The 26,562-nt window shown below is 41.2% G+C and overlaps 1 protein-coding gene across 3 annotated transcripts in view; it reads right to left on the reverse strand.

Moving 5' to 3' along the window:
- BRINP3 (BMP/retinoic acid inducible neural specific 3) overlaps positions 1-26,562 on the reverse strand; it is a 241,002-nt gene that overhangs the window by 99,582 nt on the left and 114,858 nt on the right. The window lies entirely within an intron of this gene.

The following is a 26,562-nucleotide window of genomic DNA, read 5'->3' on the forward strand; positions in this document are numbered from 1 at the left end:
CATTCAGAAATATGTCATTCAGAAAAATGTTCTTAATTTGCAAACTACTCTGCTCTGTTCACTAGCTGGGGGCGACTAGCTGGGTATTACAACAAGCCTTGACAGTGATACTCTGTCATGTGTTATAGGCATAGGACAAGCAATGAGTGTTATTTATTAGAAGTGGACGCAGTACTCCATAACAAAATCATTGTTCGGGAAAAAAAAGAAAAAATAAAAAAGCCACTTAGAATGTTGCTGTTCCTCTTGTTTTTGTTTAGCTTCTGATCTGAATACAGCCCTAGAACAACCAGATTTGCTAGAAACTGAAACTAAACCAAATTTGGACCAAATGCAACAAGTGTTTTCATTAGCACAAGGCAAATTTTAACACCATTTCAAGAAACAGGCTTTTGTTATTTATTTTCTGATAAGTCACTTCAGTATGTATCTGGCTGATTTGAACAATTTAGAGAAACACTATCACGCCACATTTGAACTTATTGTGATATTTCCAGTCCTCTTTACTTTTGGCCTCCATTTTGAGGAAATATGAAAACAGTAGATTCCTAAAAACAGATGACTTTTCAGTTGTAGGAGGTATATAAATGGATTCAAAGACTTGTTCCCTTCTCCTCTCCAAAATAAATCAATGATAGATGGGAAAACAAATAAGTCTGTTACACAGCAATAAACACATGTTTTATTCATTTACTTCCAGTTAAGATACCAGATAGAATTGTTAGTGAAAGGACACACTGTCCTCAAAATCTGGCCAAGATACACTGCATTTTCAGTAACTTTGCTTTTGCAAGGCACACCAATAGCTGTTTTGGTTACAGACTCAAGTACTCTGAGAATGAAGTCCAAGTCAACTTGTAGACTGTGGTTTAGCTACCCCTATGTTGAGTCATTCATATAGCTATGTCAATTAAGATTTCCCTTACATAAGACTGTAGAAAAGCAAAAATATCGGAGAGCTTGAAAGATCCTACTGAAGGTCCCAGCTAATACAGTACAACATTCATTTACAAAATTAACACAGAAGGCAAAAATCAAGGATGCACTAAGCAAATAACTTGTGAGGGATATCTGAAACAAATCACTTGCCTGCAGCTGAACGACTAGGATGAGCTATGTAATACATCATCAACACTAATACTTTTTATTACTTCTAAGTCCACAACTATTAGCAGAACCCAAATAAATACATTCTTGTATAGTCCTTCTACTTTCCAGCATCCTATTTCTCTTGCAGATCCAAACTTTCTTATTCCCAGTCCAGCTTAAATTTATCCATATAATAGATGACAATTTGGTGTAGTTCCTATGAACTGCTTTTCCTCGGACACATTCTTGCAGATGTCACTTTGGAAGAATTATAGTAGAAAGAGCTTTATATAACTTACCTGAACTTTAATGCAATTTACCAGTCAAGAGCATGAGACTCGACAGACCCTCCCTGTTTCTTAAAGACTCTGCACATCACCAGGGTGCCTAAATTAGTATTTGGAAAGGACTATTCAACAGATGTGTGTTTTTTAACTTAGTTGTCAGCTTGTAAAGTTTTCTCTCACAAAGTTACTTTCCTTTTAAGAAGCTATAAAACCAATCACCTATTTTTTTAGTTTTATTGAACTATTTCATGTTAGGGGAAAAAAAAAAAAAAAGAGAAAAATTACACACAAACATTTCTTTGTCTCTAAAATAAAAAAAAAAAAATAATTCATTGGGCATATTGACAACATTAATGCAGGCACTAAAACCAGTGAATCATCCTGCACTGTAAATGTACTTTTGAAGTGATAGGGAAAAAAAAAAAAAAAAGAAATAAGAAAAACATGGGGTTTTAATCTAAATTCTGTGCTTTCTGGGCATATCTGAGTGGGTTTTTTCATTTGAAAACATCAGAAAATATAGGTCAATTGTAGTTACTGAACAGATCATCAAGGCAGAATTGCTTTAACAGCAAGAAAAGAATACAAGCTTTATAATGCAAAATAATATTTTCATACCTTGACGAAACCTTTTCTTCTAAACTTGCTATCTGACTAATTGCCTGTATCAAAGCTGAGGTTCAAGCACAAGAATAACAGAAAAACTGCAATCCTTATAAAAGCTAGTTTGCTGCTACCCTTCAATCAATTTTTGCTGTCAGTTTTTAAGGATGGAGAAGACCGCCATAATCCCCTCACCTGCTCATTTTTTAACACAGTTAAAGGAATATCACCAAATCGCTCTTGTTGCCTATGTCAGAAATTCTGTGACTGAAGAAGAAACCATCTCCCAGAAAAACATCTCATCCTGACTTAAAAGCTGATGCTGAAGATTTCTCAGAATTTCTCAACATTCTGTTGTAGTATTTAAATACAGAGAGTACATTTTATTTTCAATTTGAACATTGTCAATTCCAGTTTCCAATTTTTGGAGCTTTTAATGCACGTCAGGCAGATTAAAATTTTTTTTCTGTGTAACTAATTACATCTCTTGTCTGAATCTTATGGCTCTTCTCCAAAAGTGGCAAATGATTTCTCAGAAGAATAAAACTATAAATGATGGCCTCATCCATACCAAGTTCAGAAGTATTTCCAAGCTGATGTACTCCTGTTCTACTACAAGTCCTTTATTTACTTAACCCAGGGACTGGGTTATTCTAGCACTATAAGAAATCTGTTTAGCTTAGTTAAGCAAACTTGAGTTCCCCCCACAGTTTTTGCTATGGAAAGATTGTTTTGATGTATCTTATGCTAGTTCAGAGACAGGAAGTAGGCTAATGCTTTTGTAAAAGTTTTGGCATTTTTTTGATTCAGAGCATGACAATGGAAACAATTATTAGTGCAGCAAGTAGTCATCATTTGAAATTCACTGCTGAGGAAACTGAAGGAGTAGAATATGAGAGCTGGATTTTTTTTAAAAAAAAAGATGACAGTTTTATAACTCTGCCACAGACTGAGCTGAAGATTTTAGAGAACTTAAAAAACAACTTTCATATTTTCTTGAAGTCTTTCTTAAATGAAGAGTTTTGGAATATGGAGAGGAATATGAAGACCTAAATCCTCTGGGAGAGACAAGAAGTTTCATCTCTGAAGATATGAGGGAGACATGGGACACCAAGAGTGAACTGCTTGACCACAGAAGCAGTAATACCTAGATGTGGACAATCAAGAAATGACTAGCAGCTTCTCCAACGGGAAATCTGAGGAAAGATTTCAGATTTCAGAGTAACTGAGTTTATGAGGAAAAAGTGTAAAATCAGAGAAACTTGGCCTGGAGTTCAGGATGGGGGGTTCACACTACATCATTTCTGTCACAGAGTGAGGAGACTCACAAATACTTTCTGAGTATGTGGGAATCACTAGTTAACTGCTATCCTAAAATTACAGCTAATTTATCATTCCAGGAATTTCACTATAAGTAAAATCATATCCTTACCTTCTTTTTATGTGAGCTACTTATTTATGTATTTACATGCCTATACATATAAGTTCCCTTTCTTCTCTGGACTTCATCTTGCAACCAGGGATATATTCTCTCCTTTTCCTTCCCCCCTCTCTTATCACACAGTAAAGCTCAATCCTTATTTACCTGTTTGTATTGCAGTCACTCTCTAACACAAATTCTCCAGCTCCCAAACGATTTTTGTCATGCCAAATGTGCATTATTCTCCTTTAAAAAACATGTTCCTGTCCACTGCCAAAGGCAGACTAGCAGGCCTGACAGAGTTAATGATCTTCTTAGTAGAGAAAATACTGCCCTCCAAAGTCTCTGGAGTACCATTCATCAGAAGAGCACCTCCCACAGAATATCGTAGCATCAGTGCTGGCTACTAGTCAAGAAAACCAATTATGCACTGAATACAAACACTAGAGGTATTAGCAGCTTATTCTTTCCTCCTCTTCCTCTTCTGCTGTGTAAGAGCCAAGACTAACAGCTGTCATGGTGTTATCAAGAACCTAAGATTTAATAGCAGGTGGCATTCCCTGTGCTGCCCATCTATTTCCAGCCCGAACAATATGTTAACCACAAGATAGATGTCTTTAATGCTCAGGGCAACGCCTGTTGTTGAGAAGGATGATGCCTTTGTGTTCCTGGGCTTGTACAAGAGAGAAGAAATAAGTCAGTCTGGCTCCTAGGATGAAGCCTATAATGGAACTGCATTATTATGATAAGTAGTGCCAGAGGCCATGGGCAGCATTCTATCTTCCTACATATCAGAACTGCGGATTTGTATGTCCTACCAAAAATTTGTTTCCTGGCTGGTTGGCTAACACATACACAAGACCCCTCAAGCACAGTAGTGCCAATTCTGACAAGCTGTACTGCATGCATGCCACAACCTCTGTCTGCTGAATGGGGTCTCCTGCCATTTGTTCTACTTAGAGAAAGTTAGATTGAAGAATGAACAGTCAGGGAGTCAGTGTGGGGTAAAAACAAACACAGTTTAAAATACAGCTTTTTATTTCAACACCATTTCTTTTATTTTGTAATTTTTTTTTTTTTGTGTCACTATACTATGATGTTCAGAGTGATGTTTAATCAAATAATAATGTTCTGACATGAAACACCCATCAGTAGAGTACTGTACAAGTTGTGGAGAATTTTTCATCTTGAAAGAAGCTCAGATTGCGAGTGAATCTGGAAATAATTCTAGGGCAGCAGGCCAACAAGGGCTGTCAGTGTGTCTTTTGAATTTCAAGCCATAGGTTTTTTCCAAATGTGTATATGAATTATACATTTTTCTCTACCACTGCATTCATTTCAATACATTTTAAATCGTATGGTATGGGGAGATATAGGAAAGCTCTATATAAAATATCTAGTTGAAAGGAATAATAATAATTTTAAAAAGCGATTGTACTCTAAAAGTGTAGTCTGTAGAAGATTTGAAATGGGAATATAAAATCTGCTACTCCAGATTATTACATCAGAACCTACAAAGAGATTTACAGTGAGCCTGATAGATTTTTCTTAACCACAGCAGTCTCTCCTAAGGTCAACCATACACACAAAAGGGCCCAGGGAAAATAAGCAATATTAGGCCTTATTGTAAGTAACTTATGTGGTTTATAAAACAGTATTAGTACTGGTAAGCATAAATATTAATGAATAGTATTGTGGCATTGCTTGGAAAGCACTCTTGGAAAACGGACTTCACATAATTTTTAATACTAAAGAACTCTTCTGTGTTCCTTTCTCTTAATGTTTTCTAAATGAGACAGCTCCATTCTTGGATGGTGAGAAGGTAACTGTTTCAAATGGGCTGGAATGACAGTGGAATTCTGAAGCCAATATTTCCCATGCAGCTGCAAGTTAATCTGTTGGCAGAACAGCTCAATGGGAGAATATATGGTGTTTTTCTCAGTTTAGCTCCTTTTAAAAACTTGAGGATTTCTTAATGCCTGAGGCCATAGCTTGAATAAAGACCAAGATGAGATAAAACAAAATTACTACCATATTAAACTTCAGAAGAAAAAGGTCAATGAATCATTATAATGCCCATGATTTGCATCATGCATTGATCTGTGACGGGCTCCTGTAGGCTGCCAGCTCTACAGACACAAACCAAAGACAAGCTCAACAGCCTGGCTCTGATCAGGGTCATAACCCTATCAACCATGTTTCCTCTGTCCCATTCAATGCAGAAGCTACGCATAGCTATAGCAGTTGGGGGACAGTGTACACTGGCTAATTCCTCTATAGAAGACAGGCTCATAGTGGATCATGCACACGCCATTTGGCCCCAACTACACCATGTTCTTACAGATTTTATAAAAGAGGATCTCATAGTAGCAATACCCTAGTACCTCACAGCTACCTACTAGCAGTTCTACAACAGTAACACATATGTATGGAAAATATTTGCTAGGAGAAAAATAAATGAAAAAATTGCTTCTAAACTGAAGATTCACACAGATGTAGACAGAACCAGAATCAGGTAATAAGCAAACCTGTGTTATTCACAGACTGTCAGGTGAAAAATTCTCCTTACCAGCACAGGTCATAGACCTTTCAATGTTTATTAAAATCAGTTCAGTGATAGAGAATCTGCTACAACCTTTACTAAATGTTTGTTACAGTTGATTTTTACTATTCAAGGTGAAGAAGAAAGTTATGTCTTGACTGAGCAGCCTTCTGAAAATATCTAATTTTACATAGAAACATGATAATAAGGACAAACACTGCAATATGAGCAAAGTATTCCATTGACAGGAAGAAGAAGCAGGGCCTGATACTATAGAATATATCTTATCAATGCCACTTAAAATTGTCAAGTATCCAGACATGATGATTAAAAAGAAAAAAATTCTCCTTTTAAACTTTTTTTCCCATTACTGAAATGGAAAGTGTTTCTTCATTAACCATATGCTCATAATTGTCTGGCATTTTCCCAAAGTCAAAACAGAAATGTTTGCTGAACACATACATTATTTACCTTATTATTGCTTATATTTATACTGTTTTTTTCACCTTATAATGAATAAGCTCCTTCATTAGCATTTCTCTTTATCATAATATACTATTCTTTTGAAACATCTTAGTAATATTTTTTTGCCATTCTATCTCTTTTTCATCCTATCAGCTTCTTAGCACTTGAAATTCTACTTCCAGAACAAGGATTCCCTAGTATCAGCTTCACTATCTTCTTACATTATGCATATGTAATCTATGAACAAATTTTAATAAAATGTATGTTACATACCTAGAATGTACTCAGATGTATTTCTTTTTATGACTACTCATAGTCAGATTATTTTCCCAGCTACTGAGACAGAAATGATTTGAAACATCTTATCCATCATGAACATCAAAGGGTTTACTACAGCAGAAGAAAGATGGCTTTCCTTTTGTCTATGTCTGATAGACATTTAACCTCTGTAAAACATGTACCAAAAAATTCCTCCTCTAATAAAATCTGAAAGTGAATGATTTCTGTATCTTGTCTTGTGGCTTTGTGTTTGCCTTTTACCCATAGGTTATAATACACTTCCAAACACACTTATGAACATTCATTCAGAGTTTTACTGTTCACATATTTAGCTGTACCTATATTCATGAAAAGGTATTTGCACAAAACTTATAGTTCTTTGTGACTTAATCTTATTTAGCTTTTTCCTCAGAAGCAGCTCACCAGGTAGTATATAGTAATAGCATGAAGAAATGCACTTACTAGGCCTATGCTGCAAATTACACAACAGATAAACAGGCGGAGTACAAACACTTCTGAACAGAAACATTTGTATTGACTGTCCATCTACTGTGAGGAACTGGTGAATTAGCTTGTAAAATGGCAGTTTGTGCAGGCTCTAAGTTCATAGCAAATAATTCATTCCCTCTACATATGATAATTTGTCACAAAAAGCAGAGAGGAAAACCTCGATAAAACCTACTCTTGCTTCTACTACATTGAAATAGAGAATAACTAGGATACTTGGGAAGCGTTTCTTACAGTCCAAGTAAGCAGAAAAAAGATTTTGTAGCTTTTTTGTATTTCTGGAGTTTGATTATTTAGATGTGCACTGGCTAGTAGTATTCTTTGTGTGTCAGTGACACTAACAATATGGATTTACATCCTGCTAGGTCAGATGGTAGCATTTTTGGAGTCTGTTGTGGTTTAAGCCCTGCCGGGACCGGAGAGCACGTTGCTGTTGCCCCTCCCCCACCTGCAGTCGGTCAGGCTGGAAGTGAGGCACAAACCCGGGCTAAAATAAGAAGAAATTTAATACAACAGAGTGATAGAACAATCTGAACAACAACAGTGGCAATGATAACAACAATAAACAGCAATAATAGTGAACAAGATAAATGATATACAGAAAAATACTGCAATTGGTCACGGAACAGGTTCCCGCCATCAAGCCCACCAAAGAGCAAGGAAAAAGGTTCCGCCCCTGGACCTGACACCAGCTTAGTATGAATAACCCGGCTGGAGATCCCTTCCCCTTCTCTCTCTGCTGGGGAAACCTAAGCCTATCCTGGTTGAACCAGGACATAATCCACCCCTTTATTCTATACCATCTGCGTCATGTCCAGCTGCCATTTAGCAGTTAACAATAACAAAGTAATAATTTACACAGGCACAGCATAGCTCACGGCATGTTCTCACCCAGAATCAAGTCCCCCTGTGGTACGCATCGGACCTCTCCATTGTCCTGCATCACCCACCAGGTGCACCCAGGTCCTTGGGCAAAAGCAATCCCGTGGATGGGTTTGTCTTTACCTTTGCCTGGTGCAGGACTAAACCAGACCATTTTTCCCAATACATTCCTCATGTGCACCACAGGGACTTTATCCCCATCTACAGCACGTGGAGGTTTTGACTGAGCCGGGCCAGGTCGACTGGCAGATCTTCTTGTGTTGACTAGCCAGGTGGCCTTTGCTAGATGCATGTCCCAGTCTTTGAAGGTCCCACCTCCCAATGCTTTCAATGTGGTTTTTAACAGTCCATTGTAGCACTCGATCTTCCCAGAGGCTGGTGCGTGGTAGGGGATATGGTAGACCCACTTGATGCCGTGTTCTTCTGCCCAGGCATTTATGAGGTTGTTTCGGAAGTGGGTCCCGTTGTCTGACTCAATTCTCTCTGGGGTGCCGTGTTGCCACAGGACTTGGGTTTCAAGGTCCAGGATGGCGTTTCGGGTGGTGGCGTGGGGTGCTGGGTAAGCTTCCAGCCATCCAGTGGTTACTTCCTCCATTGTGAGCACGTGGCGCTTCCTGTGGCGGGTCTGTGGCAGTGTGATGTAGTCGATCTGCCAGGCCTCTCCATATCTATATTTCAACCATCGCTCTCCATTTCACTGGGGCTTCACCCGCTTGGCATGTTTGATTGTAGCACACGTCTCACATCCGTGGATGATCTCTGCAATGGTGTCAATGGTGAGGTCCACCCCTCGATCTCGAGCTCACCTGTACGTTGCATCTCTACCTTGGTGGCCCAAGGTCTCATGGGCCCACCGGTCTATGAACAGTTCACCTTTCTATTCTGTCTGGGGGATTTCTGACTGGACACTGGAGCTGCGCTGCTCTTGGAGGAATCCCCTTTTGTGATGGTCTTCCCTTTCAGCTGCTCTACTCATGCAGCTAGGGCAGCAGTGGGCTGTCCATCCTGCTTCCTCATGTTTTCTCCATGGTCGCGGAGGAAAAACCACAGGGTGCCTCGTGGTTTGTGCCTTCTGCTGCCTTTCTCTTGGGTGGGGAAACGTTTACTTCCAATGGCTGAGACATCAACCCGTGCAGGTGGAATGTAGGACACTCCTCTTCCACTTTCTGGACCCTCTGAGACAGTTCCTTTACAGCTGAAACCCAGGAATGTTGAGATGAAGGGAGATTTCCCTCATATTGCCCTGGCTTGCCAACCACTCCATCCACTGCTAGAGTGTGGGTGTCTGTTCACCGTGACACTATTGCCAATGCTTTCGAGTATTCTTTTGGTGCACTTTTCAGGATCTTTTGCCACATCAGGTGTGTGCAAGGGGCCTGATCTGGGTCCATGGGTGACTGCTCATCATTCAGATCACCATAAATCATATCAAACACAGCCAGTTCCCTGAGATTCTGAATGTCCTTCTCAATATTGGTCCATCTGCCTAGCTGACATAGGATATCATCCCTGTAGGGGTGCCTCTCCCTTACACTGAGCAGGAGTCACTTCCAAAGGCTGAGGGTTTGAGCCTGTTTCCCTATTTCCCTATCAATGCCAGCATCCTTGGCCAAAGATCCCCGCTGCTTGGCCTCTCTCCCCTCCATTTCAAAAGCACTGTCTCCATTGTCCCAGCATCGGAGCAGCCAGGTGCAAATCTGCTCGCCTCCCAGGCGGCCGAAATCTCTCTGCATATCTCGTAACTCAGTCAGAGATAGAGATTGGACAATCACCACTGGTCCTTCCTCTTGTTCCCGTGCTGGGCCTGGCTCATCCCCATCCCCCAATTTGAGAGCTGACTTTCTGGTATATTTTGTTTTCTGTATCGGGGCGACTGATAACTGGCACTGGCTGTCTCTCTGGCTCAGCTGCTGTGCTGGTGGAGGCAACTAATACTGACTCTGCCTGTCCCCCCGGCCTAGCTGCTGTACTAGTAACTTCACTCTCAGGTCCTGCAGCCCTTTCTCCCCCTTGAGTGCAGTGAGTGGTATTAATAAGGACATGGTAGGCATGGGCAGGTCCCCAACACACTGCAGAGAGTTGTGTCTCCTGGGTTTTGCCAGATTGGTAACACACCCTTTCTAAGCACTCCGTCAGTTTATCAGGGTTCTACATTTGTTCAGGAGTGAAATTCCAAAACATTGGAGGCGACCACTGACCCAGGCATTTGCCCATCTTTTCCCACATACCTTGCCACTCACTATTATCTGACCTCAGGACAGGTTTCCGGGTACTTCTATTCTTAAAGAAGTACCACCTGGCCCAAAACAACATCTAGCTGGCATTCAGAAGGCCTTGTGCTGCAAACACACTGGCCTGGATGCTCCAAGGATAATTGAAACTCTCAAAACCCGAGAGGATCTCTTCCCCTGGCTCACCCATAGAGGGGCTAAGACCCCTAAAAAAAGCCCAGGGAGCAAACAGGTACTGACCCACCCACACACACAGCGATGCAAACACATTATAAGTAGTCAGTAAACAGTACATCAACATAAGACCCTTTACACGTTTTCCACCGACAACAAACACCAGCACTAGGATCATACACTGGATATAAGGATTAATCCAGCCCCATCATGCAAGTAGGCAAGTAGGCCAGCATTGCAAACATTTTCTTATCAAACGGTACAAATACAAACAGAAAAATTGCACCCAACAGATTGCTCCAACACAGTCTGGTCAGGATCTGTCCCTTTTTGATTCTTATTTCAACCTTCTCGAGCCCCACCTTGGTGCACCAAAAAAGGCTGCGGTGGTTTAGGCCCTGCCGGTATCAGAGACCATGTTGCTGTTGTCCCTCCCCCACCCTCGTCCAGTCAGGGTTTGAGTGAGGCACAAACCCTGGGGTTGAAATAAGGAAAAATTTAATACAGCAGTGTAATAAATGACAACCTGAACAACAACAATAACAATGATAACATCAATAAATAGTAATAACAATAAACAAGACAAAAGATATACAGAGAAATACTGCAATGGATACATCCAGCCTGACATGCATGCTTCCCACGACCAAAGCCACAAAGGAAAGTTTCCTGCGCTGCCGTGCCAGACCTGACATCAGCATGGTATGAATAACCCGGCTGGAGATCCCTTCCCACTGCTGGGGAAACTTATCCTTATCCTAGCTGAACCAGGACACATGGATGTACAGATTATGCAAGGTCATGAAACAAACTTGGAAACAAAGCTTTCGTGACTCTAGGACTTGTATAAAACTGGGTAGGTTAGCTTGTAATACACATTATAACACATATGTTGGAGACTTTGTATGCACCTAGATCTATTCTGAATCTCAGACTACATTAAAAAAGGCTGAATAAAATTCTTAATCCCTCTAAACAGTCTAAACATGAGCTTTTTGAGGAAACTTCAGATAGAATGAAGCTTTCTTTTGAATTTTACTATTGTAAAATTCATGTATTGAGAATTCATTATTATAAAATTTCCGTGAATCTACATCTATTTCATTATCCCTCCTAGTACATTTGTAGAATAGGTCTGAAAAAGACACAAGTGTTTATGGAAAATTTCAAGTGGGATATAAGCACCTGTAGGACATAAAATATTATTTATAATGTCATACAATTATCATATACACCATACATTTTATTCATAATACTGACACAGACTGGGAAAGGGTGAGACTTTAAGCATCCAACAGAGGCTGGAAAAAGAACTGCAGCAGAGGGACATATCTTACAAACAACCAAGAGAAGCAATACATGGCATATCCTCATAAACATTTAGCTATGCTGAGTTGCTCTGTCTTTATACTAACATGGTTGAGCAAAAGCCTGTTCTGTATCCTTGGTATCTGTATTAACAGTGTCATCACGGTGCCTGAGCTAGCAGAAGCAGCAGTATCAGAAATGGTGACTTGTTAGTGTGAGTGAAGTGCCACGCAAGTGTAACCATACTGCTGGTTCATGTATGGTCAGTTTGCCAGGGCCAGAAGCCTTACTTTCTCTTCTCTGACATTTTATTAATGAAACAGGAGTTTTAATGTATTTGGGAGGCAGTGAAAGGTATGCAGGCCAGTTGCAATAAAGAAGATATTTAATTATTGAATTAAAATTAGCAACACTGTGATTATTTATCTTCTAAGTATATTTCAATTTGAGGTTGATTAGCCAGTAGTTTCAGATTATTAGCCATGGCATATCAACTGTGCTTAGGACCCTGTTGTTCTGGCTGCTTTTCTGTACAAAGATTAGGGTAATGAGGGCCTACATGAATGTTAACAGTATTTTCCTGGAAATGTTGCTTAGGAAGAAACAGAACGCAACAGAATGCAATGGCTGTACAGATCTAGAAATAGAACCAAGATTAACTGGCTTTCCAAGCCATATGTCCAGCAGACATGATGGTATTTTTGTCCAACTTCTTTGTGCAAGGAGGAGTGTAGGGTAATTACTGGGGATTCTGTTTTGAGCACAATAAAATTAATCTTAGCTATTAATGTCTCAGCCACAGTGATTTCCATCCTATTGTAGAACATGCCAGCTTTCCAATGCTGCCATTAAAAAATATCTGTGCACCTTCACAGTGTGTGTGGTTTCTCATGAATCAAGATTATGTGTTAAATAGAGATCAGTATTTTATATATAGTAAGACTATGTTACACAAATTGAAAGAGGTGTGAGGATAAATGGAGTAATCTATATTGTAGTTATGAACAGTAGCGATGCATTACTACAAATCTGTTCAGGTAGGACTATGTGATGAGTTACAAATTCTTGCACCTTCAGATTGACAGTTTGAGCACAGTTCAATGTGGTAATAAAGGAAGCATTTTTACCACCTGATGGTTGTCTACTGGCCAGTGTGAAGGGAACTCCAACTCCAGTTCCAAGGGTATGTGTATATATCTCACAAATGTATCGCAGGAGGGAGCTAATCAGCATAATCGTAAATACTCTCACTGAAAACAATGCAGCAAATAGATGATACTAGGGTTTGCTCTTCCTGCCTCAGATAATGTAAGCAGTGGAAAAAAAGACAGGATGGTAAGAATCTTCTTTGACCAAGCTAAATGCTACCTTTATGTTGACTGTGCATTGAGCTTGTATCAGAAATAACATGGCCAGAAGGGACAGGGAAGGGATCTTACCCCTGTACTCAGCACTGGTGAGGCCACACCTCGATTCCTGTGTTCAGTTTTGGGCCCCTCACTACAAAAAGGACATTGAATGACTCAAGCGTGTTCAGAGAAGGGCAACGGAGCTGGTGCAGGGTCTGGAGCACAGGTCTGATGGGGAGCGGCTGAGGGAAGTAGGGGGGGTTTAGTCTGGAAAAGAGGAGGCTGAGGGGAGACCTTATGACCCTCTACAACTCCCTGAAAGGAGTGTGCAGAGAGGGGTGGATGAGTCTCTTGAACCAAGTAACAAGTGATAGGACAAGAGGGAATGTCCTCAAGTTGCACCAGGAAAGGTTTAGACTAGATATTAGGAAGCATTTTTTTACAGAACAGGTTGTTAGGCGTTGGAATGGGCTGCCCAGGGAGGTGGCGGAGTCCCCATCCCTGGAGGTGTTCAAGAGTAGGGTCGACATAGAACTGAGGGATATGGTGTAGCTGGGAATTGTCAGTGTTAGGTTAATGGTTGGACTAGATGATCTTCAAGGTCCTTTCCGAACTAGTTGATTCTGTGATTCTGTGATTGAGTTGGCTTGGTACAAGGCTGTTTTGTAACACATATTGCTGTATTAGCATGAAACTCAACCATAAACATCTGTAGATACATAAACCTTCTCTGAGTTAGACCTACTGTGGTGCAGAGAGTAATGATTCTTCACATGTCTTAGACAAGGTCAGAGCAAGTACTGTACCATACATGTGGAACAATTTGCTTCACCCTTGAACCTGGGACCAGATGAAGGTGTGTCAAAGATGACAATAAATCAGTAGTAGAAAATGAGTGAATAGCCAAACAACACAGAAACAGAAATCTCCCTTCCATGAGACTCCTTGCCTTACTTTTCTTGTAAGTTTGAAGTAGTAGGAAGTTTGTTCACATATAGACAAAGTTACAAAAACACAACCTCTCTATCTCCCCTACATGACAGTTGCTTCTCTACCAGGTAGGAAGAGACAGAGGTAGACATTTCTCTTTTGATTTTCTGGAAAGAGTTCAAGCACTGTGTCATGAGATTAAAACAAATGCTCAGACAGATAGAATAAAATGCTCTTGATTACTCCTGATTTTAGTCATCTTAAACCTGACAGCTCTGAGTGATTGAGATTTAATTCCCCTTACCACAGGGTCACCTTAGAGTGGTGAATAGCTCTTTCTGTCCTGCATGGGTCACAGACATCCACATCCAGGGGTGGTCTCTAGCAAAAGTGGCATCACTCCACTGAAACCAAGGTAGAAAAAATAGAAAAGCAGGTTTCAAAAAGAAATGTGTAGTTTCCACAAGAGCACTGGTTTTCCTTAATATACTCCTGCAAATTAGAATTACTACACAGACCCTGTATACTGTTCCTTCTTTGGGGATAATCTTGTCTTCATGAAGGCTCTTCACTGAGATGTCATCTCCCTTGCTATGACTGAACTGCAGGGAAGTACATGCTGACACAGAAACCTGGCAATAATTCCAGCCTGCATTCATGGACCTCTTTCTCCAAGGAAATTAGGGTACAGGAGCAATGCATGGATATTCTGTTCTGAATGTGGATGAAACAAAAAAATGCCCTTGATATGAAGAATTAGGAAGCACTCTAGTATGCAACAACTTTGACACATTCATGAATCTTTGAATCCATTTAGGAGAAAGTTGACCCAGCAGCAGCTGTACAGATAGGAACAAATACTTTCTTCACCTCTTTAACCTAAATAAGATCACAAAATTCACTGCCAAATGGAGACTATTTAAATGCTAATTAGGACAGCAGGTGATTTAATTTCGTCTCTGATTTTTCCTTGAAACAGAAATAGAGTTGCAGCAATACAAGTTTTAATTTTTTTTTTTTTAATAAAGTGCTTGATTTTGTTGTAACTGTTGCTCCTACGCGGTATTGCTGCATTGTGCGAAAATTAACTCAATTACCGAAATTGAGGGAAATTACAGGAAAAAATATTCTCCACATCATTACATCCATGTCATACTAAAGTTAATTTACTGAACCAATGAAAAGTTAAAAGGTACAAGTACTTAAAGTGGTTATAAATCAAACACTTTTCACATACATAGTAATTTTTAATGTTTGTTCTCTCTCTGGTTAATAGTTTAGTAAACTTCAGCTTCTGTGAGAAATATATCATGAAACTGAGGAAATGCACAAATTTTGGTTTTGTAATGGATTTTTGGTGGTATTCTGCATATCAAATGGCACTTTTACAACTTAAATAAAGAGAAAAAATTTTTGCATAGAATAATATAAGATCTAATTGCAGGTTTCCATAATCTTCTCCTTTGTCATGGAAACTCTGTAGACCCAGTAATTATAATGAAGTGCAAAAACTATGTGCTATGAATCAGCAAGGAGTCTTTCATGTCACAGCTTGATCTATTAGTATCCATGTATAGCCCCAATGAATTATGAAGGTTTTGTGTATCTTTCCACAGGAAGAGTGATTGTACTTGTTTGTCTGAATGTAGGAGTAGGACCTAGATCTCTTTCAAAGGGTGTGTTGTTAGTGGTACATAATCAAGTTAGAAGGCTTTTATATGTGGGATCCTACAGAAATTATCCTGAACCTGGTCTTTTTACAAATTTTTATTATTGAGTAGGATGATAGTATATTTATAAAATATGCAGACAAAACTGAGCTGAGCACTATGACAAGTGCTTTTGAATATTTATGGAAACCATAGAATGTGATAAAAAGCAAGGTAATATGCTTAAAAAAAAGAGAAAATACATAGAAAATAAATAGCTAAGCAAGTAGAAATATGGTAAAATAAAATAGATTTTTAAAAGCACCTAAATCTGCTTGGAATATCACTGCAAATATGGCAAATTCTCACTGTACTGGGTCCGGCTGAACTGGAATTGGTTTTCCCCTGTAGCAGCCCTCACGGTGCTGTGGTTTATGCTGGGAGCTGGCAGGGTGTTGATATCACCCTGGTGTTGTGGCTGCTGCTGAGCAGTGCTTACACAGCACCAAGGCTCTTTCTGACATTTCCCCCAGTGGGATGGGGTGGGCAAGATCTTGGGAGGGGACACAGCCAGGACAGCTGACCCGAACCAACCAAAGGGATATTCCATACCATATGACGTCTGCTCAGTATAAAGCTGGGAGAAAGCAGAAAGGGGGTGGGGTCACCCTTGGTCCTCCGAGGCAACCACCTCGCGTTTTGGAGCCCTGCTTCCTGAGAAGGCCCGACATCGCCTGTACATGGGAAGTAGAGAATAAATCTGTTTGCTTTGCTTCCACGCGTGGACCTTTCCTTCGCTTTGCTTATATTAAAACTGCTTTGTTTCACCCACAAGGTTAAGTTTGTCTTCTTTCTCCTCTTTACCCTGTTGAGAAAACAAGGGGAAAGGTTGGGGGGTGGGGGGGAAGTGATAGAGCAACTTGGTGGATACCTGGCATTTAGCCAGAGTCAAACCATCACAGTCTATTCTGGCGCCCAACGTGGGGCAAAACAACGGCAGTTTTATATTAAATGTGCTGTAGCTATAGTAGTTATTAAGCAACAAGATCTTGTGCTGGTCACGGGCTTGTTTATTGCTCTGCTTATCTTTATTTTTGTTAAGCTCGGGAATATGCTGCAAGGAATCGGGAACATCATGAGTGGTTTTATTTTGCAGTCTCCTGAGGTACTTAGTCATCCTTATGTTAGCTAATTGATACTCTTTATTAATGCTGTTGGCCTGTTGTGGGTTGTGTGGAGCTCGGTATGCTTTTGGTGTAAGAGAATGCAAATTTTGAGTGAATCGGTGCCAAAATGTGCTCTGAGGTGGCCTGTTCCTGGGTGGCAGGGAGAGTGGAAGGAGTTGGGCAGATTCCTAGGACGGTTATCACCTCCTGTAGCCTGGGACCTCACCCCTGAACAGGCAAGCAACCCCACAAAATTGACACATCACCTGATAGAGGGGTGTCTTGCCTATCCCAATGAGAATCAGCAACTTCTGTCACTTTACTGGGGCCTGGCCTGTGCTTACCGAGCTGCAGTTCAGCACTCTCAAAGGACTGTGGTTGACATGGGAACCCAAACAATAACAACAGCAACAGAGATTGCCCCAGTAGTAAAAAAGAAACAATGGACAAGGAGAACAACAGGCCCATATCCTCGATTAACAAGGGAGGAGAAAGAGGAGGAAGAAGCTGGTCCTTCAGAAAAGGTATCAGAAGAGGGAATAACAGAACTGAAACAGGAGGCACAAACTACCTGGTCCCTGAAGTCATCAGAACTGCGAGATCTGCGGAAAGACTATTGCCACCAGCCGGGTGAGCGGATCGCTGCCTGGCTGCTGCGATGCTGGGATAATAGGGCAGATGCTCAACAACTGGAAGGTAAGGAAGCCCAACAGCTGGGTTCCCTTGCTAGAAATCGAGGAATTGAAAGGGGAATTGGAAAAGAGACAGCAATTTGCAGTCTGTGGAGACGGCTCCTTTCAAGTGTTAAAGCAAGGTATCCTTTCAAGGAAGATCTTATGGACAACACCCCAGGGAAGTGGACTACTGCAGATGAAGGTGTCCAGTACCTGAGAGAATTATCAGTGATGGAAGTCATCTATGGTGATCCAGATAATGATGAAGCCCCTAAAAATCCCGAGGATGTCCCATGCACACGGGCCATGTGGAGGAAGGTGATTAAAGGTGCGCCATCCTCGTATTCGGCCGGCTTGGCCACGATGTACTACCCAGAAATGGATGCAGGAGAAGGACTAAGATGTACGGCAACTGTGGAGGCAGTCTCTTCCTGGCTTCAGAACTTTGAAGACAGTCTTGGTACTTCCTCATTTCTACGGGCGAGTGCCCTAGATGTTAGGAGCTCCCCAAGAAATCATTTCTCTTCTGTCCCAGTCAGGGGGAAAGGGAAGCCAAGGCGCATGACACGTGGCAAACTCTGGTTCTTCCTGCGCGACCAGGGGGAGGACATGAGGAAGTGGGATGGTCAACCCACCTTTAAGTTGGAAGCATGTGTACATGAATTGCGAGGAAAAACCCCTGCCAGGAAGAAGACATCCAAGAAGGTTGTTAATATAGCTGGTGTAAAACCACAAGAAAGTAACCAGTGATCTCCCAGATACAGGAAGACTGAGATCACCTCCCTTGACCCTGAAGAAGGAACCTCCGGCCTGGCATGGCAAGAGTCAGACAGTGAATACTCCGAAAAAGAACGGGAATAAAGGGCCCCTGCCTCCAGCCAAGAGGAGGAAAGGGATGATCGGGTGTATTGGACAGTGTGGATTTGATGGCCTGGCACATCAAATCCAGGCTTTAATCGAAACCGGGGCACAGTGTGTGCTAATGCCGTCAAGTTATAGAGGGGCAGAACCTATCTGGATCTCAGGAGTGACAGGGGGCTGTCAAGAACTATCAGTATCGGAGGCCGAGGTTAGCTTGACTGGGACAAGTGCGAAAAACATCCCATTGTAACTGGCCCAGAAGCCCCTTGCATCTTGGGCATTGACTATCTCAAGAGGGGATACTTCAAAGACCCAAAAGGATACCGATGGGCTTTTGGTGTGGCCAGTGTGAATACAGAAAAGGTAAAACAGTTGTCTAATCTGCCTGGCCTCTCAGAAGATCCTTTTGTTGTGGGACTGTTGCAAGTTGAAGAACAACAGGTGCCAATTGCTATGAGGACCGTGCACTGACGGCAGTATCGTACAAACCGAGACTCTCTGGCTCCCATCCAAGAACTGACTCATCAACTGGAGAACCAAGGTGTCATCAGTAAGACACATTCACCTTTTAATAGCCCAATATGGCCGTTGCGAAAGTCTGACAGAGGGTGGATGTTAACAGTAGACTATCATGGCCTGAATGAAGTGACACCACCACTGAGTGCTGCTGTACCAGATATGTTAGAGCTCCAATATGAACTGGAGTCAAAGGCAGCCAAGTGGTACACCACAATCGACATTGCCAATGCATTCTTTTCAATTCCTTTGGCAGAAGAGTGCAGGCCACAGTTTGCTTTCACGTGGAGGGGTGTCCAATATACCTGGAATCGACTGCCCCAGGGGTGGAAGCACAGCCTCACTATTTGTCATGGACTAATTCAAACTGCACTGGAAAAGGGTGATGCCCCTTAACATCTACAATACATTGATGACATCATTGTGTGGGGCAATGAGGCAGAAGAAGTGTTCAAGAAAGGACAAAGAGTAATTGAGATTCTTCTGAGAGCTGGGTTTGCCATAAAGAAAAGCAAGGTCAAGGGACCAGCACAAGAAATTCAGTTCTTGGGAATAAAATGGCAAGATGGACGCCGTCATGTGCCATTGGATGTTGTCAACAAGATAGCAACTATGTCTCCACCAACTAACAAGAAGGAAACACAAGCTTTCCTAGGACTTGTGGGATTTTGGAGGATGCATATTCCAGGTTACCGTCAGCTTGTGAGCCCTCTCTATCAAGTGACCCGAAAGAAGAACAATTTTCAGTGGGGTCCTGAGCAGCAACAAGCCTTTGAGCACATCAAACAAGAGATAGCTCGGGCAGTAGCTCTTGGGCCTGTTCGGACAGGACCAGCTGTGCAAAATATACCTTATACATCAACTGGGGAGCACGGACTCACATGGAGCCTCTGGCAGAAGATACCAGGTGAAACTCGAGGTCGACCATTAGGATTTTGGAGCCGGGGATATCGAGGATCAGAATCCCACTACACTCCAACTGAAAAGGAGATACTGGTAGCATATGAGGGGATCCAAGCTGCTTCAGAAGTTGTTGGTACAGAAGCACAGCTCCTCTTGGCACCACGGTTGCCTGTATTACATTGGATGTTCAAAGGAAACATCCCTTCCACACACCATGCAACCAGTGCTACCTGGAGTAAATGGGTAGCGTTAATCATGGAACGGGCTCAACTGGGGAAACCCAACCATCCAGGGATCCTGGAAGAGATCATGGACTGGCCAGAAGGTAGAGATTTTGGAGTGTGGCCTGAGGAGGTGGCTCGTGCCCAAGAGGCACCGCCATATAACGAGTTACCAGAAGGTGAGAGGCGTTATGCTCTCTTTACTGATGGATCCTGTTGTGTGGTAGGAAGCCATCGGAAGTGGAAAGCTGCTGTGTGGAGTCCCACAAGAGAAGTCGTTGAGGCCACTGAAGGAGAAGGAGAGTCAAGTCAGTTTGCAGAAGTAAAAACAATCCAACTAGCCCTAAAGATTGCTGAACGGGAGAAGTGGCCAGTACTATATCTCTACACGGACTCCTGGATGGTGGCTAACGCCCTGTAGGGGTGGCTACAGGAGTGGAAGAAGACCAATTGGCAGCGCAGAGGTAAACCCATCTGGGCTGCTGCATTGTGGCAGGACATTGCTGCCCGAGTGGAAAACGTGGCTCTAAAGGTGCGTCATGTAGATGCTCATGTGCCCAAAAGGCGTGCCACTGAAGAACATCAAAACAATGAGCAAGCAGACAAAGCTGCCAAAATTGAAGTAGCTCGGCTGGACCTGGACTGGGAGCGTAAGGGTGAGCTGTTTGTAGCTCTATGGGCCCATGAAACGTCAGGGCATCTTGGCAGAGATGCAACGTACAGATGGGCTCGTGATCGAGGGGTGGACCTGACCATGGAGGCCATCTCGCAGGTCACTCACGAATGTGAAACATGTGCTGCAATCAAGCGAGCCACACGAGTAAAGTCTCCCTGGAACAGAGGGCGATGGCTGAGTTTTCAATACGGTGAGGCCTGACAGATTGACTATATTGGACCACTGCCATGAACACGCCAAGGCAAGCGCTACATACTCACCATGGTAGAAGCAACTATGGGTTGGCTAGAAACGTGCCCTGTAAATCATGCCACTGCCCAAAATACCATCTTAGGTCTTGAAAGGCAAATTTTATGGTGGCATGGTACTCCTGAAAGAATCAAATCAGACAACGGGACCCATTTTTGAAATTATCTTATAAACTCCTGGGCAAAGAAACATGGCATTGAGTGGGTGTATCACATCCCTTATTACCCACAAGCATCTGAAAATACTGAAAGATATAATGGGCTGTTGAAGACTGTGTTGAGAGCATTGGACAATGGGGGATGGAAGCACTGGGATATAAATTTACCAGAAGCCACTTGGCTAATTAATACCAGAGGATCTGTTAACCGTCCTGGTCCTGCCCAAACAAACCCCCTTCATACTGTGGGAGGAGATAAGGTCCCCGTAGTACACACAGGGAAATGGCTGGGGAAGGCAGTGTGGATTGCTCCTCCCTTGGGAAAAGGCAAGCCCATTCGTGGGATTGTCTTTGCTCAGGGACCTGGATGTACTTGGTGGGTAATACAGGAGGATGGGACTACTCAGTGTGTGCCTCAAGAACATTTAACCTTGGGGGGAAAGTAATCTGTGGGATGAGTTGTATGTTGCAGGAAGTGGTGGAGGAAGTAGGAACGACAAAGAGTGAACCAGATATGTTCAGTGACGACCCAAACCTAGCCGGTGCTGGAGTCCAACAGTCAAACATACTTCTGTCCTGAACATCTATCTTGACAGATGGAAGCCAAGTCACTGAACATCTGAAGGAGTGAAGAAAGCTTATGGTATAGATAAATGAATATTGTGTGGGACCTGGGCACAACGTAAATGGTATGGAATAAGGGGTGGAGACTGTACTGGGTCTGGCTGAACTGAAATTGGTTTTCCCCTGTAGCAGCCCTCACGGTGCTGTGGTTTATGCTGGGAGCTGGCAGGGTGTTGATAGCACCCTGGTGTTGTGGCTACTGCTGAGCAGTGCTTACACAGCACCAAGGCTCTTTCTGATATTTTCCCCAGTGGGATGGGGTGGGCAAGATCTTGGGAGGGGATACAGCCAGGACAGCTGACCCAAACCGACCAAAGGGATATTCCATACCATATGACGTCTGCTCAGTATAAAGCTGGGAGAAAGCAGGAAGGGGGTGGGGTCACCCTTGGTCCTCCGAGGCAACCACTAAGCGTTTTGGAGCCCTGCTCCTGAGAAGGCCCGACATCGCCTGTCCATGGGAAGTAGAGAATAAATCTGCTTGCTTTTGCTTCCACGCACGGACCTTTGCTTTGCTTTGCTTATATTAAAACTGCTTTTGTTTCACCCACAAGGGTTAGTTTATCTTCTTTCTCCTCTGTACCCTGTTGAGAAAACAAGGGGAAAGTTGGGGGGGGGGGGGGGGAAGTGATAGAGCGACTTGGTGGATACCTGGCATTTAGCCAGAGTCAAACCATCACATTCACATAAAACAAGAACATTTTATGTATGACAACAGAATAGGTATGTCACTCTCCAGACTTCTGCTAAGATCTCAATGAGAATAGTGCTCCCAAAGGAAGATACCAAAAAAACCCCCAACAAAATCTGTTTAAATCCTTTTGAAAACAACAAGGAGATAAAAAAAGTAAAAGAAATTCCCTATTAGGAACAGTTGGACATGTTGTTTTTTCAAGGGAATACAAGCTTCTGGAGGACATGACAACAGGTTTCCAATATGAAATGTTATTCAGAAACAGGAGGTGAACAGTTGCTCAACTAGAGAAAACAAGCTTTATTTGAGACAGAGAAGGCTGAACAAGAGATCTGTCTCAGCCCTACATTTCTGCAAATTCATCTGAGTAAAACTATCATGCTGACTAATGCTGTCATACAACTTGCTATATTCTCATTCTGCTGACATCCATCTACTATCTCTTATTTCCTATTCAGATTCCAAGCATTTGCCAGTATTGCAAACATTTTGTGGGCACCTTCAGTGTCTGTACGTACTCTTACAGGGGAGTCTTGGTCTGTTGGTGATTCCCAGTACACAAATTAATTATAATAGCAGTTATTGTGCTATCCCTACAAGATAGTTCCTGAAAAGAGTGCAGAAACTCTTATCAATGAAGAAAAACAAGGAACTGTGAGCAAAATAATTGAGTTTAGTTACATTTTATGCAGGTTTTGCTACAAGTTGATATGAGAATATGAAATAAGAGAAATTTTAAAGTTCTAATTATAATTGTTTTATTTCATAAAGGATTGATCATGTAATGGAAGTTGCAGTATGCAGAAAGCATTATTCTGGAGCACCAGAGTGGAGTTGTAGTCTAGACCTATGCAATCAAGAATGTTGTTTTCACTAAAAATGTCAGATATGAAGCATTCAGTAGCTGTTTCAATTTTTTCATAGATTTACTAAGACAAAATATTCTGTTTCAGTGATATGTTTTGACTCAGAGACACCAATAAGATATCATTTTAATTACACAAATGTTGTGTAATTATCAGTAATATAATGTATTTTTTATCCTCATGGGGTTAAAAATAAGAAAAAACATATATATATATATGTATGTGTATATATATATATACTTTATTATTAAGATTCTAGGCCTACCTTTAGATAACTGAGTTATAATTTCATCTCACTCCCAAGAAGAGGAGAGATAAAAATAAGTCTATTCCTACAAATAACAATAGTCAGAAAGAAAAATTGCCACTTGTCTCTGAAACCATGAAATTGTGTCTTTGAAGTCACAGAAAGAGGAAAAGTTGGTCCTGTCTGTGACAGCAAGTACACATGCACGTGTTGTCCATCACACATGGCCTTGTCCTTACAAAGCAATCACTTATTCCTTTGTGATTCGATGGAAACCTCACAATAAAAAAACTTAATTAACATGAAGTTTTTTTTCTCCTCTGGCTCTCATTTGGGTTATATTGTTGCATTCTTCTGGCACATTTTTCAGTAATTGCTTGTAACATGGCCATGTAAAGTACTAGTTTGTTTTACATCACTACTACAAACTAGTGTTGTCTTGACAACTAATAATGATTCTACAAGTTATAAAAATTCTTACCAAAAGTTAAATTATTATAAGAACTATTTTGGGTGAACAGTCTGTGAACAGGTGAATCTTTAGAAGCTGATGTCCTCAGTGGGAAGGAAAACAGAAAGAAGGATGTCTCTTTCAAACTGGAGGAGAATTATTTATTAGGAAACTGTATTTCCAGACTTTGTGCCAAAGAGCTGTGGGTCTTTAATAAACTACAGTTGTAGAGATATCCTGTCCTTTCAGTGCCACAGTCAGTAATTCAAATGTGCCTGTAACTCAGAGATGATAGCTGCCCTGACAGCTGGAGATAGGGTGACAAATAACTCTTCCAGTTGAGACACTGACATAATTGAAATGTGCTGCCAGGGGAGAACAAAAGATAGAGCATGGATAAGCAGCAGCAAAATCCACGTGAAGGGTGAAGTCCTCCACTGCTCTGCTTTTACTAGCACAGCAGTTTCAGACTGTTCAGGTCAGCTATGATAATTGTGATCCCCTAATGGGATTGCCATCACACTGGAAACAGAGTGGATTAATCTTTCATTAAACATTTAAAAGCTTACAAACTAGCTGTAGAAGGTGAAATGTGAAAACATCATAGATGTTCTAAAGTTTACAGGAACATCATGCTTTGTATCTTTCATGACAATATCTCAAGAAAGTATAACTGAAATGCTATTTTAAGATTCTATTTCTCTTAAGTAATCTTAAGATTTTTCATCAAAATATTTTTCCACTGTATTTGTTCAGCCAACTGGGATGCAAATGGTTTTGTACAGTGGACAAGACCTGGCACTGAAAACCAGATCTGTAAGAGGCCTTTACCTCATTTTCATGGGTGACTAAGCATACTCTTTGTAAGTTTTTTATATCCTTGTACCTTCATGCAGTAGCAGAGTAAATATTTCCATTTTTCTAGTAAGTATTATGGGATACAAAACACACGACTAATCGGTATGTACCTGACCTTATGATGTTTGGGAAGGGGCTTTAGGGATTTTAAGAGCAAAATGTGTTTTAACACAATCATACAGCATTGCAAATTGCACGTCTTTAAACATAGAAAAGAATGTCTTTAAGCCTCAGTTTTCCCATATGGAAAATGATAGGTATAGAGAATTTATGCCTTACACGTGGAAATCATAATAGTTCTATTTGTAAAATATTATACAAAGCAGAATTCTGTGCCACATCAGAAATGTCTACACTGGGAATATAATTAATGTCTTTTTCAATATGAGAAGAGTAGGATTTTATAAGAATCTCCTCAGGAAGAACATAACCTAGTAAATGAAAACTAAGAATATTTGCAGAGGAACTATTCATCCACTCTTTTTTTCCTCTTTGTTCTCTGGAATTCAAGACAGTGAGATTTTACATCTCACTACCTTGAAGGCAAACTTGGGATTGCCAATGTTTTTCTTCTCTTTTTGGCCATTCATGGTCATCCTTCATTAGCCTGACAAAGAGTACATGGATAGAAATTCCATACCCTTCACCCCAATTATATAGAAAAATGCATTTTCATGTTATGGGGATGACAAAGTACTAAGTGATCCAAAGCCTCTGCCTAAGGACCAACAAGAATAGAGCTAATACTTTTGCTCTGATTGGAAGACAACTACAGCTGCATATAGAGCTAATGTGTTGAGAGGAGAGTGGCTGGAACCAGGTGGGAGGAATTAGGAATTCCCCCAGGGCACTTAAAGAGGTTTATGCTTGGAAAAGGGTTGGTTTTAAATTACTATGTGCTTTGGGGTGAGGGAAATGCCATATAGGGTGAAGAAAGAAACAGGATGCTTAGGAAGAGAGTATAAATGCCTCTTTCAACATCATATTCTTTCTGCAAAAAATAATTTAAAATGAGTATAGGGATACATTGAATGTTCTAGAATAGTTAGTGGAAAGGTTCTCTGTTTGTCCTTGTACTTTTAAGGGGCCTTTTTCACTTCCATGTGGCAGTGGAGCTTCACTAGCTCTAGGCAATCATTGCTGCCTGTAAGAGCTCTAGCTTGTATGTTCTTCTTGAGATGCTCAAGTTGCAATTACCTGCATTTCTGTTCATATGTACACAGACCGATGAGTTGCACTGTTAGATAATGAGACAGGAATATAGACATGCTAGCATAATTTTTTTCTAGCAAGGTAATAACTGTAGCATCATAGGACGATCTAAGTTGTATATTTGTAACTTCAAAAATGTGCCAATAGTCAAAATTAACAAGATTCAAATATGTTTAGTTTCGTAGGCAAAGAGATTTTATCCCTTTACAAGCCTTGATCGTTATTGGGATGGCAAAAATGAGTATGGGTGAATGGATCAGTTTGTTCTAACATCTTTACATCAAGCTATCATTCAAATTGCTGACAGGAGCAAAGGTATATTGTTCACAGCATCAGAGTTGAGATTAGAGGGCATACTTGATTTTGTTATACTTCTACAATTCTCTACATCTTCATTTTAAACTGCAGCTATAACTGCTGAAGCTAAATTGTCCCAAACAAAAATGAATCCTTTAAATAGACGATGCAAGAC

This window comes from Athene noctua, chromosome 5 (genome assembly GCF_965140245.1).
Source record: "Athene noctua chromosome 5, bAthNoc1.hap1.1, whole genome shotgun sequence".
NCBI classification, from domain to species: domain Eukaryota; kingdom Metazoa; phylum Chordata; class Aves; order Strigiformes; family Strigidae; genus Athene; species Athene noctua.